The sequence below is a fragment of the Perca fluviatilis genome, chromosome 5, assembly GCF_010015445.1.
Source record: "Perca fluviatilis chromosome 5, GENO_Pfluv_1.0, whole genome shotgun sequence".
NCBI lineage: Eukaryota > Metazoa > Chordata > Actinopteri > Perciformes > Percidae > Perca > Perca fluviatilis.
The window spans coordinates 4,750,029-4,767,708 of NC_053116.1; the positions used below are offsets into that span (position 1 = coordinate 4,750,029).

At 40.1% G+C, this 17,680-nt stretch overlaps 1 long non-coding RNA gene across 2 annotated transcripts; it reads left to right on the top strand.

Moving 5' to 3' along the window:
- Window positions 1-12,485: 12,485 nt before the first annotated feature.
- LOC120559518 lies at window positions 12,486-16,746 on the top strand. 2 transcript variants are annotated; one of them, XR_005639306.1, is made up of 5 exons: window positions 12,486-12,681; window positions 14,349-14,464; window positions 14,679-14,800; window positions 15,249-15,339; window positions 16,120-16,746. It is a non-coding gene; the product is annotated as an uncharacterized LOC120559518 (long non-coding RNA). The 2 variants fall into 2 exon arrangements; XR_005639305.1 differs by lacking the exon at window positions 12,486-12,681 and adding an exon at window positions 14,060-14,078.
- The last annotated feature ends 934 nt before the right edge of the window (window positions 16,747-17,680 follow it).

The window sequence follows — 17,680 nt, forward strand, 5'->3', positions numbered from 1 at the left end:
GTAAATCTTTTTCTTTGTCTTTACAGCCAGCAAGAAAATCAAAAAATCTTCAACATGCCGTCTTGTGTTGCCTACAACTGCGTGAAGCGATCAGATGGTAGTTCCAAATTTACTCTGTTCAGGTGTGTTGAAATGATTTCAGTTGCAATATACAGTAATATATTTTATATTATAGTTTTTTATTTATTTATGCTAATGCTAGCAAGCGTAATAACTAGCTTAAACTAATTAGATTTACATTTGATAATATGTTATTCTTATATATTCATGGTGTGATCACCTAATGGATAAGGATCACATTCTCTTAATATCCAGGATCACATCTATGTGTAACATTGATAAAGATTTAAGAAAATACTCTCAAGTGATTTTTACACTTTTTTTTTAATTAAAGTAACGTTAACGCTTCCATTTTTTTATTTACTTTAACAGACTGTATTGTGACTAATTTAAGTATGGTATAGATCATGCTTTCTAAAGAGATTTTCTGCAGTGAGTGCTTTTACTTCAACTGATTACACTAAATATTTTACAGTTTTCCTGTCCTTGATAAAAAAAAGGAGGCGTCAGTGGGTCAGAAACATTAAAGGGGTGATAGAACAACATGGCATCATGACTTGGCGTAAATATATACGCCACTTTCATAAAGCCAAATGGCGTGTTATTTTATGCCATTTTCAGCTATCCACGTGTATGATACACGCTGGATACAGCTGATGTAAACAGACCCCCACGGGCCCCGGCGCACGTTTGCGCGTTTCCGCGAGAACGCGGACGATTCATCGCGAGAACAACGTCACACGCCTGTTAAGAAAAAAAAATTGGTTGAGTTTAGGAAAAGAACACAGGGAAAGGCTTTAGTAACAAAACAGTGAAAAAAACACGGAAAATAACGACAAAAACACGCTTACGACAACAACAAATGGTTGGGTTTAGGAAAGAAACATTGGGTAAGGCTTATTAAAAACAAAAACGTAAAAAAAAATAAATAACGGCAAAAAACGGCCGAAAAAATCGCCACACGCCAGGCGCGAACCCGGCTCTCCCTGGTGAAAGTCCTGTGTTTTAAAAACCGGAACCTTTGTCAGCCTTTGGGTGTATTAAGAGAACGGTCACGCCCCAACATTATGGTATAGATCATGCTTTCTAAAGAGATTTTCTGCAGTGAGTGCTTTTACTTCAACTGATTACACTAAATATTTTACAGTTTTCCTGTCCTTGATAAAAAAAAGGAGGCGTCAGTGGGTCAGAAACATTAAAGGGGTGATAGAACAACATGGCATCATGACTTGGCGTAAATATATACGCCACTTTCATAAAGCCAAATGGCGTGTTATTTTACGCCATTTTCAGCTATCCACGTGTATGATACACGCTGGATACAGCTGATGTAAACAGACCCACCGCGGGCTCCTCCTCGCGCTACGTTATGCGAAGCATCGCGGTGAACGCGGTTTCATATCGCGAGAACAACGTCACACGCCTGTTAAGAAAAAAAATTGGTTGAGTTTAGGAAAAGAACACAGGGAAAGGCTTTAGTAACAAAACAGTGAAAAAAACACGGAAAATAACGACAAAAACACGCTTACGACAACAACAAATGGTTGGGTTTAGGAAAGAAACATTGGGTAAGGCTTATTAAAAACAAAAACGTAAAAAAAAATAAATAACGGCAAAAAACGGCCGAAAAAATCGCCACACGCCGGGCGCGAACCCGGCTCTCCCAGGTGAAAGTCCTGTGTTTTAAAAACCGGAACCTTTGTCAGCCTTTGGGTGTATTAACAGAACGGTCACGCCCCAACATTTACATAGGCTACACAACTGACCTGAGATCAGGTAGTCTTCTGAATCTAGCTAAGTCACGCAGATCTCTGCTATTCCATTACAAAATTCACTTCTGAAACTTTTTTATGCGAGAAATCAACTATGTAAAGCTCAAATATGGGCCGCTTTACGAAAATGGATGGCTAATTGCAAATTTTGTCCGTCTGTGTGTCGGAGTTCAGCGCCAGTGCTGCCTGTGTAGCTGCCTCGCCGCCCGGCCTGCCTTCCTTCACAGACCCCGGCCTGCTGTGAGGTACTTGGAGCTGCGTCACGACTGGCAGCCCACAGCACTCCATACTCCATTGAATTTCGTCACGCCACGTATACAACATCTAGCTAAATATCTTATAAAGCTAACAACGGTGTCCGATTTCAAGTTAATGAATATTTGTGAATTTCAGAGGAATTCTAAGAGGAAGCTAGCTAGCTCTCATTGATAGAGCTACATCCAGCAGCAGGCTCTATCAATGGGACTCGCGGACAAGCGGCGTTTATTTCCCCAATCGTTTGTTTAAATAACTCAACACATTATAATTACACACATTAAAAGATTAACTGAAACCTGTGGTAAGAGATTGCTGGCGTAACAAGCTCGCTGACCGCGCTCTCACTCACATACACCGGGCATTTAGCTAGCAGGAAGAGGGGAGTTGCAAGCCCTGGAGCTCTGTCAGGGCAGGGGCATTTGGTTGTCATTAGCCCAAGAGACGGTGACTTTGCGCGGGTATGGAGTGCTGTGGGCTGCCAGCTCCAAGTACCTCATAGCAGGCCGGGGTCTGTGAAGGAATGCAGGCCGGGCGGCGAGGCAGCAACATAGGCAGCACCAGCGCTGAACTCCGACACACAGTTGGACAAAATTTGCAATTAGCCATCCATTTTCGTAAAGCGGCCCATATTTGAGCTTTACATAGTTGATTTCTCGCATAAAAAAGTTTCAGAAGTGAATTTTGTAATGGAATAGCCCGATAAACAATGTATAACTTTGCAGTGTCTGAAATATGAGAGTCTCCTATGTGTTTCTATGTAGTTTGCTCAAACCAATCAGCACGTAGCTCATTCGGAATATTCATGAGCATACCATATTTGGAAGAAAAGCTCTTGTTCCAAATAGAGCCATATTCACAGGGTAGTTAAGGGCCTAATAAAATAGCATTCGGGCAATTTTCAGCCCAACCAATGTTACATACCCTATTAGGAGACCTTAAGGAACAGTGTAAAATACCCTATATAATCATTCTATCACCCCTTTAACCGCAAAAATTGGAAGCCATCCCGCCACTCCCGCATATGCGCTCACCATTTCACAAAGGAGTGTTTCCTAACTGGCAGTGCGGGAAGGAAACTAAATTCAACTGCTGTGCCTACAATCTTCAACATCACCAGTGACAACAGAACAGCTAAGCCACGGGTGGTAAGTATACAAACTGAGGTAAGTACTGTGTACTTAGATCACTCGTACATGGCTGTAAGTGTTACTTCTACCTCTGAAGAATTCACAACTTGTGAGTCAGAGATGGAAGTGACATTACCAGAGTCAGGAAATGTTGAAGGTAGCATTACTCAGCCAAACACTGATGACCACAGTTATATCGGAGTATCTCCCAAAACACTGAAGCACCAAATCGGACATAAATTGACCACCTGCCGCAAAAAACTGAAAGTGGAAAAACAGAAGACAAAACTTTTGCAAAGGAAGATTTCCAGTTTAACTGAGGTCATCATTGTGCTGAAGCAGAAACTGCTGATATCAACAGGCTGTGCAGAGATGCTGGAAGATTCCTTTAGTGGTGTGCCAAAAGCGCTACTCACACGAATCACACAAAAGAAGAAGGTTAAAGTGTCTGAGGAATTGCGTTCATTCGCCATGACTCTGCATTTTTATTCCGCTAAAGCTTATGCTTATGTTCGTGAATGCTTTGACCTTGTTCTGCCACATCCCGAAACCATTCGGTCGTGGTACAGCAAAATCTCTGCAGATCCTTGATTCACACAACCAGCCTTTTCTGCCATCAAGTCTTGTGTAGAGGACAGAAAATGTGAGGGAAAAGAAACCTTGTGTGCCCTCATGATGGATGAAGTGGCCATACGAAAGCATGTGGAATATGCTGCTGGGAAATTCCATGGATATGTGGACCTAGGCTGTGGCATTGTCAATGACAGCCTACCACCAGCCAAAGATGCCTTGGTCCTCATGGTTGTTGCCATTGATTATTCCTGGAAAATCCCTTAATCGATGGATTGACTGGAGAAAAGCGTGCTAATATCATCAAGGATTGCCTTCTTCGACTCCATGACATCGGAGCACATGTGATGTCACTGACATGTGATGGTCCATCATGCCATTTTTCCATGTTGAGAGCCCTCGGAGCAAGCTTGGATGTGCATGACATGAAACCCTCATTTCCACATCCGGCAGATCCCTCAAAAATGGTCCATGCAGTACTTGATGTGTGCCACATGCGGAAACTGATCAGAAATACATTGGCTGACGGAAGTGATTTGCTAACTCCAACAGGAAAAATCAGTTGGAAATATCTCAAGGAGTTAAACAAACTTCAGGAGTCACAGGGACTGCGACTTGGAAACAAGTTGAAAATGGCACACATACGGTGGGATAAACAGAAGATGAAGGTGAAGCTTGCAGCCCAGGTGTTCAGCAGCAGTGTGGCAGATGCTCTTGAGTATTGCAACACACAGCTCCATCTGCCGCAGTTCAGAGGATGTGAAGAGACGGTGGACTTCCTGAGAACTATTGATGCTGCCTTCGATGTCCTCAACAGCAGGAATCCTCTAGGGAAAGGATACAAAGCACCGCTGAGGACATCTAACAAAGACCGTGCTGAAGAAATCCTTCTGAAGGCACAAAAGTCTCTCCTGGAACTGAAAGATCAGACAGGCAAACCGCTGCATGCTGGGAAACGAAAAACTTGTGTAATTGGTTTCATTGCCAGTTGCATAAGTGTATGGAATGTTTTCCAGGAAGCTGTGTGTAGGCCAAATACCCAATGCCGTTACCTCCTCACTTACAAGCTGAGTCAAGATCATCTTGAACTGTTCTTTTCCTCTGTCAGAGCACGTGGTGGATTTAACAACAACCCTCCTGCAAGACAGTTCACAGCTGCATACAAGCGTCTTCTTGTGAAATTGCAAGTGAAGTATGGAACAGGCAATTGCATCCTCCGCGACAACACCACCATCTTGGAGGCAACACATGCGGCAGCAAACACCTCGTGCTGATATGACCTTCAGCCTGTTGAGCATGCAGAGCCAGAGCATAATTACCACCAGTGCCCAAATGTTGATGCTATTTCTGAGTACAAAGACGCAGCTATCAACTACATTGTTGGCTTTGTTGTAAAAAAGATCAAAGAAAAGCACAACTGCATGACATGTGCTGATGCGCTGACTTCTGATTCCACTGTGCATCCCTTTTTTCTCCTGAAGACTCGTGGAGGTTTGCAAAAACCACCACCTGGGATAGTTGCTGTTTGTTCAAAGGCAGAGCGTTGCTTTCAACGGGTTTTGAGATCAACATCTGGCAAGCTCCCCCAGGGATATGGCTTAACATCAGCCATCACATATCAATTTCTGGATTACAGTGCAGACAAGATGTTGTTCCCAGAGTTGCATGACCACATGTTTGAAACCACTGTTGAGGACAATCATGTACATCTAGTGGTGAAAATGGCATCCTCTATATACTGTAAAGTAAGGATGCACCACTTAGCCAGACGTGAAACTGAGAAAATGACAAAAGACATTGTCAGGCATAAATACACCAAGTTGGTCCATTTTCATCATCAGTAGTTACATGCTGCTACATGCTGAGGGTTGCTTAAATGAACAGCTTTCTTCTTCTGTGTTTTTATATAACTGTCATGTAATATACAACCTTCTGTATACTGTAGTTTTCACTGTATATACCTCTAATTTATTTATTAAAATTTATTTAAATTTTATTGTGCTCAATCTGTACTTTCTGTCTTGTGCAATACCTGATTTCCCCTTTCGTGTCCTATCTCTAACTGTATTGTTTTAGCAACCCAACACATGGTTCTCAACAGTGGACAGACTGTATGTCTGTGTGTGAATGTAAACTGCAACATCACAAGCCTTCTTGTAGTCAGTGTCAGTTTTGTGGTTTCTTTCTAAATGCAGTGGCTGACAGTTATAGTTGGTGCATGTAGTGTTCAACATATTGCTTGGAGTACGCTTAACGCGGCACAAGTCTGTAATGAACATGTACAATGCATCAGAAAAATTTCCTCTGATTACAATTTATTGTTTCAATTTTGCACTAACTCACTGGATGTGTATATAGTTAATAGTTTGGTCTGTGCTTTCTATAGCTTTGAACTATATGTTGTTGTTCAAAAGATAGCCTTTTTCACTTAAAAAACATAAAATAAAAAATTTACAAAAAATAATTTTGTAACTCTTGTTTCTGTTTAAATATGAAATATATTCCCACATTGTTTGCACTCAGTTTACGTGTTTTAACTAAGTTCCTCATACATTCAGCAAATTTTCATGGTAAGGACAGATACATTTATGTATGACTTAATGCCTAAATAAGAACAAGAATAATGAATGTGCTACTACATGAACTATCAGGAATGTACAAGAACAAATAGTATCTATTTCAGTGTTAGGACCACTTTAATTGAAGGGCCATACATGAAAAAGCCATAAAAGTTGATAACAAACATTTGAAATTCAAAGGATACATATAAGCACTGCTTTGACTGGTCAGTATTTTGGCCTGTCCCTTTAACTGCAGACTTATCTATAAAACACTAATTCAGAATGAAATAATAACACCTTAGTTGTTCCATTTATTAATATATTGTTTGTTTGCATTAACTCATGCATGATATTAGTTATTGTACATTACTGATAGTTCATTAACTATTAAATTAATTAATTCATGATTAATTATTGGTATTTCTCATGTATTTAGTATTGTTCTATGTATATACAGTACAGGCCAAAAGTTTGGACACACCTTCTCATTCAATGTGTTTCTTTATTTTCATGACTATTTACATTGTAGATTCTTACTGAAGGCATCAAAAATATGAATGAACACATATGGAATCATGTACTTAACAAAAAAGTGTGAAATAACTGAAAACATGTCTTTTAGATTCTTCAAAGTAGCCACCCTTTGCTTTTTTGATAACTCTGCAAACCCTTGGTGTTCTCTCAATGAGCTTCATGAGGTAGTCACCTGAAATTGTTTTCACTTCACAGGTGTGCCTTGTCAGGGTTAATAAGTGGAATTTTTTCCCTTATTAATAAAAAAAGCAAAGGGTGGCTACTTTGAAGAATCTAAAATATAAGACATGTTTTCAGTTATTTCACACTTTTTTGTTAAGTACGTGATTCCATATGTGTTCATTCATAGTTTTGATGCCTTCAGTGAGAATCTACAATGTAAATAGTCATGGAAATAAAAAGGAAACGCATTGAATGAGAAAGTGTGTCCAAACTTTTGGCCTGTACTGTATGTATTGTCTTGTCTGAGTATGTGTAAGTGATTGGTCTCGTGTCCCTACTCGAGGCCTGCACCTTGACGTGGTGAGTGGGCTTTAAACTAATGGCGCTTTTCCATTACATGGTACCTACTCGCCTCGACTCTACTCGCCTTTTTTGGTTTTCCATTACGAAAAAAAGTACCTGGTACCTGCTAACAGGACCTTTTTTACTACCTCCTCAGTCGAGGTTCTAAGCGAGCTGAGGCGAGCCGAGAAGGTGACGTAAAACCTTGCAGGCTACAGATTGGTCGGAAAGAATCGTCACTGCTTTGCTAGCGACAGACGGCATTTTTAAATAGTTTAGCCAGCGGTGTTTTTTTGCTGCCGGAGGCTCCACGCAGAGCTTTCTCCGTAGCATACAAGTGGCCTGATGTTTATACTTGTGCGCTGGTGTGTGTTGAGTCGCCGTGTGTGTGTGTAGCTGGTGAGCAAGGGAGAAGTGAGAGAGTGCCGGCGATTAGCTCCGCAGCTAGTAGTGACTCTAGAGTCATATAGTGAGAGAAACAAATTGTCTGCCCTGTTTTTTCTGACCACGGTGGGAAATCTGGAGCAGTAAAAGTGAACTATCTTGTTGATTTCATGTTGTTTACGGAGAAGGAGAACCAGGAAATGAGTCGGGGGGGGGGAATGCAACGCTACCAAGCCAAGCCCACGGCAGTCGCTATGACGACCAGCCACGCTGAGGCAGTACTAAAATCTGCAATGGAAAAGGGACGCACAGTGCGCCGAGTCGAGTAGAGTCGAGGCGAGTCGAGCAGGTACCATGTAATGGAAAAACGCCATAAGACAGGCCTTTTTTATTTTAAATATGTCACCTGTTCAACCAACCTCATGCTAACTACCCTGCAATTGTAGAAATAAATCCGGTTGTATGGTGAATTTATGAGTCTTTTGCAACATGTTTTCCAGTTTCAGCTGCTGGCATGACACGGTCCATTATCTGCTAGATGAATTCTCCCTCTCAGACAGCGATGTCCTTGTCCTGTCCAGAGTACATACTTGTCTGACTCTTTATTTGATCCAAAGATGATGATTAAAAACAATCCTTTATAATTGTATCTGTGCAAAAATTTAATTTGTTTTTGTATGTTTATATAAAATATTAAATTTTTTTTTTTTTTAACCCTTCTATCATTGTTTCTATCATTTGTCTCGTATTTCGATATGAAAGGAAATTAAATGCTTTTATTATTATCACCAGGAGGTGAAAATTAGTGCCACCATACATAACGTTTAATTTATTACAGACAACAGGACATACAGTATATATATATATATATATATATATATATATATATATATATATATATATATATATATATATATATATACTGTACTATAGCTATATATAGCCAGTCATTGACATCAACAGTTAACGACAATGTTCAATTATAATACTTCACTTTGCCATTTATTAATTAGTAATGCTTATCAACATAAATTATGGATGTTTTGAGAAAACCAAGGCGATATAATCACTATGTCTGTAACGTTATCTATGTACAGTGTTACCGTTCTCCCATGCTAGCTACCGCTGATGTTAGCTACTAGCCGATAGCCCTGGCAGTTTTGGGAAACGCTAATGACGTTACATCCACGTAACAGGCTTTACAGCATACATACATACATACATCACTCGGGTGTATCATAAGATAATACCATGGATGTATTAATAGAACACATGGTGAATTACAGCCATTAGCTGCTGGAGCTACATCCATTAGATTGTGATTATTACAGCTACAGCACTCAGAACAGTCATTTGAGCATGCGCAGTGCAGGCGACGCGGGCGAGCGCACTCCCTATGGTGTGCTCGCTCCATTATGCGCGGTCATCATTTCAAATTTAATAATTCAGGATTCGCTTCTAGTGAATGTTAAAAATGTTAAAAACTTAACGTTTTAAACAAGGACCCTTTCAGTGTTCGGGCTGGTAGTTTGATATACCCCGAAACAAATTATCCGCTGAAATATAGACGTTTCTTTCGCCATGTAATGTCTATGTGAAAAGTCTTTCTGGGCCATGGGGTGCAGTACCACCATTATCCGTTAAGCCCATGTTGGCATATAGACTTAGCGCTCCTCCTGGGGGCTTGGTCGTATCCTCGGTAAAACAGTATTATCTTGCGCATGTGCAGAACGGATCGTGTAGGCAGAACGGATCGTGTGCTTATATATAGACCCTTTGCACGTGACGTCACACTCTACTCCCGCGAATTATGAACGCCATGACGGACGGCGGAAGAGCTATTCTGTAGACGGACAGCAAGTCAAACGAGAACGTGTTTGCTGCTTATATACTGTGTATGGTTCACTGTTCTTGTTCTCACGAGTCACATACACAATCTGCAGAGTAATCCTCACCAACACAAGCATGTGTATGTATTGCCTTTCTGTTTTAAATGACTGATAAATAATAATAAAACTTCCTCACCCAGCTAGCTGCCGTGCTAACAGGTCCCACATAACTATCATCGGTTATTCACTGACCTACATATCCCAAAAAGTAAGCCGTTCCCTTGATCATTTAACTTAACACGCATACAAAAAATATTGGTTAAGTTAAAGATGACATGGCACGGAAACTAGCTTCAAAAAGGCCAAACAACTGAATTAAATGCGGGTCTGCGGAGCTCCTACCCCAGTTAGCCGACCAGCTAGCTGTCGAAATATCCACCGGTCACCAGCGAATATAATCACAGATTAGACGATGGCTAGATGTTACATTATGTGTGGTTAATACTAATCATAGACACTCCATGATTTACTGCATGGATTAACGTGTGATGAATTATTTCCCAGAGCTGGGATGTGTTCAGGCATCCATTAGAGAGTTGCATTGGCTCAGCCAGTGAACAACGGTAGCCTACATGCCTGTAGCTAGCTTGCCCTGCTAGCTGATAGCCGTTAGCTGCTAGCTGCCGTCCTGTGAGTGTATTCAGACAGGCTTCTGTGATAATCATCCCAATAACAATCCACGGTGGTGTGGCTATGTCCTCCAGAGGACAGGTCATGTCACGTATTGAAGTGTATTCCCCCCTAAAAAATAAAAAACAGTAGTGCGGTAGTAGCTGCTAGTTGTAGCAAGAAAAGGTAAACAGTAGTGTGCCGATCGGAGCGTAGTGTGTGAAGAGCAGATTTGTTTACAAGGGAAGAAGCTTGGAGTAACGTAACTATGGAGAATATAGCAGATATACAACACAGGGAAGAGCCTTTTGAGTTATATGGTCGTCCTTATTTATTCGAATCCGAGTATACAGTCGAAGAACTAGCCTCACAAGAGTTGAAAAGAACGAGACAGACAGAGGGGCAACAGGCAGATGAACTTGCTGCTCCAAGCGCAAGCTAAAGCTATCCTTCAGTAACTGGAAGACATAGCCACACCACCACCGTATTGTTATTGGGATGATTATCACAGAAGCCTGGCTGACTACACTCACCGGACGGCAGAGGTGTATAGTCCAGGTGCCAGAAAGTAAAAATCCTGCCATGTTTTTGGATCTGCCTCTACATCTAGAACAGGTGTTTTCACTAACGAGCTCATCTACCTGGTAGAGGAGCTGGTTTAGTGATGGTTGGGACAGCTGCTGGACAGGATTTCTACTTTCTGGCACCTGGACTATACACCTCTGCCGGACGGCAGCTAACGGCTAGCGGGGCAAGCTAGCTACCGGCAGGATCGAGACAGGGACCAGGGTAGGTGAATTTAAACAATGTCTGAAGAAGATGATAGTATTATTATTATTATTATTATTATTACATTTTATTTAGTGTTATTTATGTGAAACTAATGAAACTTTCCGCTCGTCTAATACACTATTTAGCTTGTGCTTTCGGTGATTCTGCCGTCCGTCATGGCGTCGTCACGTGTTTGTGGTCACGTGTTTGCAAAGGGTCTATATGTCAATGAGCTTACCCCAAGCCCCCAGGAAGAGCGCCATGTCTATATGCCAACATGGGCTTAGCGGATAACGGTGGTACTGCACCCCATGGCCCAGAAAGACTTTTCACATAGACATTACATAGCGAAAGAAAAGTCTATATTTCAGCGGATAATTTGTTTATATCAACTTACCAGCTTGAACAATGACCCAGTAAGCACACATACGTCGGCACGACGTATGCAATTGATCGCTTCGTCTGCAATTGATCGCGGGTCATAAAGAAGAATAATGAAGCATCGTTTATTGAGCGTCTGGACGTCTTATTACGATCGCAATCTATACATCGCAGCGACGTATTAACTATGTCGGTGAGATGTATTAAAAGTTCCTCAGTTGTTCACGTGTCATTTGGAAGAATCGTTTATTGAGTGTCTGGACGTCTTATTATGATCACAATCTATACATCGCAGCGACGTATTAACTATGTCGGTGAGATGTATTAAAGTGCCCATATTATGAAAAAATCACTTTTTCTGGGATTTGGGGTGTTCTTTTGTGTCTCTGGTGCTTCCACACACATACAAACTTTGAAAAAAATCCATCCATGCTGTTTTGAGTGAGATACAGTTTCTGAATGTGTCCTGCCTTCAGTCTCCTAGTGAGCTGTTCAAAATCGGCCTCGGACTGTGACGTCACAGTCCGAAATGAGCTGACTAACCACAACCGTTAGCTCGTTAGCATGCTAACCGTTAGCATTAGCATGCTAACGCTAATGCTAACGGTAGCATGCTACGTCGTTCTCAATAGCAAAGCACTGCTACAACACACACAAGTTCACCATAATCTGCAAAAGAACTACTTACATGTGCGCCCTCATTTAGAAGTCTCCCAGCTAATCCTGCCTTGTAACTGACCAAAGTTGGAGAAACAGGCTCTCTTTTACTGTCTCTAGAGTTAACTAGCTGACATGATCTACATCTGAACTACTGAGCATGTGCGAGTGCAATCAAAGATAGTACAGAAGAAGAAGATGAAAAGAGGTCTCACTCTGTAGCTAAAACAGAAACCAGGTGAAAAGAGGATCTACAGCAGTGAGAGAGAGCTGTGCAGTACAACAACAATATGGTGTTTTTTGAAAATTAAACCATGTAAACCTATTCTGGTACAACCTTAAAATACAGTTATGAACCTGAAAATGAGCATAATATGGGCGCTTTAACGGTTCCTCAGTTGTTCGCGGGTCATTTGGAAGCATCGTTTATTGAGCGTCTGGATGTCTTTACTGTACACACACACTGTTGATGTGATGGACAGTGAATCTGAATTCTGCCCAACAACATATTCGCGCCACAGTCGATAAAGGAAGGGGAAAAAAAGTTGCCAGTCTACGAAGGGTTAGGATGGAGACTGCTTCTTTGCTGCTGTCAAATACCATGGTAAGCACTATTTCATCTTAACGTAACGTTCATACAAATATTTTCGACGTTTTCTCATGTGGAAATTGGTGTTCATCGGACTAAAAACAACATATGTTATTAAGTTACGCCATGTCATGGTTTAAAGTAACTTTAGAGCCGTTAGATCAGGCTGACATCGCACTAGCCGCCCTTTTTCACATTCATTTAAAATCAAAATATCCGTGCTCTAGCTAGTTAGCTTGCTATATGTACTAATCTGAATGAATCTGAATGAAAGTTAACGTTAGCTGCTATGTCAGTTGCAGTACATGCCAGTAACGTTAGCTAACGTGAGGCTGCTAGCTATAGCTAATTGAACGTTACCCGATATCCCTTAACGTTAATTTTAGCTAGCTAGCGAGCTAAAAGTAACTGAGTGCTGCACCTCAGTCATACTTTGCTCATATCGGTTAATTAGATTTTTGTTTTGGCTTTAATGGAACTGAAATCTCAACAGGGAACATTTAAAGCTGAAGACTTGTTATATAATCAAAATGTAGCTAGCTAAAGGTAAATTCGGCATGTAGCGTTAGCTAGCTATCTAGCTAATCTGCCAACTAACGTTAAATCATATTTAAAAAAGGTGAAGAGGTTCAGGGGCCGTCTAATGGCATGCTAACGTTCGTACTTATTACATTGTGATTGTAATAATTTATTTTTACCCTGCTTATTAACTAAATGACACTATGTAAAATTAGTTTAGGACAGTTTAGCTAGTAAGACTGGTTCGTTTCTGTACACTCGGCATTAAATCTGGTTAACAACTGATTTTGAAAATGGGGTTGGGAATGCCAACGGTCATAAAACATCAGTTATTAGCTAGATGGTGCCCGTTTTCGTGGGCTAAGGTTAGCCTTCAAAACACTAATGAGAATCGTCACCTGTTACCATGATTTTCTTGCTGATATATCACTAACGTTGATTAATTAAAATAAAAACAATTTACCTGGCAAGCTAGCGTTAGCTTAATGTAGTTACTGTCCAGTCACTTAATTTTAAGTTTTACTTTTTGTTGAAGCTAAATTGACCATAAGCCTAACTGACATTAGCGGTTTATAATCGGCTTTAACAGGGACTAAACACGTTCGATTGACATATTGAATCACATTTGACTTTGAGATCAATACAATTATCAATATCACAATAATTTAATCGGTATATTGCTTTTTTCCCGTTTTTCCGTTAGAACGATGTAGCTATATGTGTGCATCTGTAAGATGTATGAAATACTTTGGAACGATGTATATATACGTCGCGGAGAGAGCGGCTACATGTCGTTGAAACGTACAGCAGCGACGTCCGGGGACGTCGTGCCAGTGAGCAAACGAGCAATCTACTACGTATCCCCGATGAATTTGCCAATACATCGTGGCGACGTATGTGTGATATAATGTTTATAGCAAGGGTAACTTTGGTAAACTGTTAGTTGATGTTTGTTTGCTTGTTTGTTTCACTAGTTATCCCTCATTAAAAAGGGGGTTCTTGCTAAGAATATCACCATCTTCTACAAAATGTCAGGAATACACTGTGTTCATTGCGAAACTGTAGTTACAATACTAAAAATACTGCATCCTCACAAAAGAGCAGTATTTTTTGATAGTAGCTTTCACATAGTGTGTCTGTTTTTATGTTGGTATAATGTATAGTGGAAGATCAGAAAACGTCGGCAGGAGGTGGGAGAGAAGGCAATGCAGAGATGAAGGACATCATACCACAATAATAGTTGTGTGTATAAGCCTGATCAACAAGTGAAAAGAGTCAGGTATGTTATTGTCATATTAGTTTGTTGCAAGATGCAAATTACACACCTGTAATCTGAATCTATCTAGTATTTGGGGCAGGCGCAGTGCCACTCATGATTCTTATGTGTTGCTCTATTTTTTTAACCCCCTGTGTGTTTAAGGGGTCCTAGACTTTCTCTATCTATCACATTGTACTTGAATTATTAATTACCTCTGTATATTATTCTCTTTCAGATAAGAGGAAAGAGTTTGAAAACTGATTTGACGACCACTGCTGAATTGGCCTGCTAAGAGGAAGAGGCACTAATGATTCCAAAAGAGGAAGCCAAAGAAGACCTACACAGACTTTGAAATGGGTAGGTAAAAAACTATTATTAAATCATATCCATCTATCAACAGTAAATATTTTGTTGTACTTAAGTTACATTTTGTATTCAAATGTAACCCTAATGTGCAGTGAATGAGATATACCACACATCCTTCTTGCTGCTGCCAGACTTTATAATCAACACTGCTCCAAGTAGACCACACGCACCCTATCTGACAATTTACTCACGTGCAACATCAATGTACACCATTTTTTATGCAATATCAATAACTCCTCTGTGCAATACTGTGAATACCGTATTATTAAACTTTCTGTCTGTACACTGAACAGTTTTAACTGCTTTATTCTTGCGTTTTTACTGATGCTTTTGTCATTGCACTTTCCTTTTGGTGCAGTATCACTGAAAATGTCCTCCACTGTGGGATTAATTAAGGATCTTATCTTGTTTTAAATTTTTATATGTTTGTATTTTTCAGATCTCTCAATTGCCATGATGACCAAGATATTCAACGGGAAAATGTGGAAAGCTGCCATATTCCCAGTCATTACTTTGCCAAATCTTCTGTGGTAAGTTTACAAAATCGTAATTGAAAATGGGAGTAGGAAGTAAAGAGAGGGTAGCATAAAATGACACCTTTGGTTTCAAAAGTAAATACTTTTTAAATAATTGTGATTACTATGAAACCTTGATGTTAGCCCTTTTAGAGAGAAAGTTATGGTATTTTTTATGGGACGATTTATAACATGCTATTTAAAGCTTTAATTTACAAAGTGATCTAAATACATATTGTCAGAATGGCACTTTAACAGCGGTTGAGGCTAGATGGGATACAGCTACGGTGACGACAGTTACGTTTAGGCACCAAAACGACTTGTTAAGTTCAGGAAACAGATTGTGGTTTGCATAAAAAACTCTAGAGGAATGAAACAGGTTTTCCTGGGTGAAAGTATAACAAATATATTATTATATTAGTCTAGATTTTGCGGGATTTTTGCGTAACTTTTGGTCGTAGCTGTATCCCTTCTACCGTAAACAGCCCACCTTGAACTTCTTCCTAAATGAAACTGCACAGACCGCAGCGCCCCCTACTGACCAAATGTCCTTACTGTTCAATTATATTTAAAGGCTGAATTGGAGCTTCTGAGGAAAATTTAGCAGAGAATTTAACTACGTTAACGACATTTGGCTTGCCATATTCTACTTGCCATATTCTTCAATTCACATCTGCAAAAAAAATATTACTCAACCACTTCTTAAAAACAAAGGGAGATGAAACAAAAAATGTATTAAAAGATACTTCTTCAAATAACGCACAAAACCCAAATCTTTTGTTCTTGTCACTGCAGCAGCACCACGGAGGACCCTACTTTCCTGAGTACGAAGCCGGCCATCAAGGAGTTCCCCGACTGGCAACAGACTGGAGCAAAGGCTGTAGCAGGGACAGCATTTTCTTTTGCTACTGAAATAATTTACATTATGATAGAAAGTGGACAATATAGTGTGACAATTAGTTTTTTTTCTCCAACATGTACACACTGCTGTTGTGAAGCAGTGATATACAGCTCACGAGTGTGTAGTCAAAAGAGAGAAATACTGTATATTTCAGCGACTCCTACAGATTAAGAAAAATAATGAATTTTGTTAATAAATAAATGTTATTCTTGGCTCAATTGTTAAGTGTTTGGGTTCAAATAACATTACCATGATCCCATAGGCATCCAAAAATTGAGAAAGTGACGTTTTTTAAAACTGAAACAAGGTGTTTGACATCCTGTTGTGTGTGCAAGCCCTTTTTATTGCCACGGGTTTACAGACAGTCTCTAATAATTGGGTATCACCTGGAACACAGCCAATAATCGAGAGACACACCCACCAAACGAGAGAAAACATAACTCAAGCCGTTGCACCCCGTTCCCAGGAAACGTGCGTGCCCCAGCTCTTTGCCTGAGGGGAAGCCCACAGTCTCAGACTTAAAAAAAAACAACCTGATTTAAGCTTTTAACCCTTGTGTTGACTTCGGGTCAAATCGACCCGTTTTCAACTTTTGTTTTATATCAGAAAATATGGGACGTAGAAATAAGCGCTGAAAATGTGTAGAAGAAAAATTTAATAATTTTTTTTCAAGGTTGACGGGAAGACAACACAAGGTAGTGTTTTTGTACATTAGCCCTTAGTATAGACCACAGTAGGATAATTATCCCCAAATCTAGCTACATACAAGAATATATTTTAATGTGTTACAGTGTGCTATTTTCTATAATGATTTGAACTTGTGTAAATTGTCTTTGAGTACCCTGAAAAGCGCTTTATAAATAAAATGTATTATTATAAGTAATTGTGTATGGTTTATCTATCTTACTTTAGCAATTCAATTTAGTAAAGATATTTAAAGTAATTGTGTGTGTGACCTATACTGACCAGTTTTGTTAAATGGATTAATGCAGGATCTATTGATCTGCACATCTTCCTGACATCTGTACTACGTATAACAGATGTCAGGAAGATGTACCTGAGACTGCATCTGTAAGATGTATAGCAGATGTTAGAACGACGTATATAAGCGTACATCTCTACGATGTATTGCATACGTTAGAACGACGTATATAAGCGTACATCTCTACGATGTATTGCGTACGTTAGAACGATGTATATTGCCTGCATCTCTACGACGTATGGCATACGTTAGAACGATGTATATTGCCTGCATCTCTACGACGTATGGCATACGTTAGAACGATGTATATATGTATACGTCGCGGAGAGAGCGGCTATATGTCGCTGAAACGTAGCGCAGCGACGTCGCGGGGACGTTGTGCCAGTGAGCAAACTACCAAAATACTACGTATCCCCGATGCATTCTGATTACATCGCCAATATGTCGCCGCGACGTATGTGTGCTTACTGGGG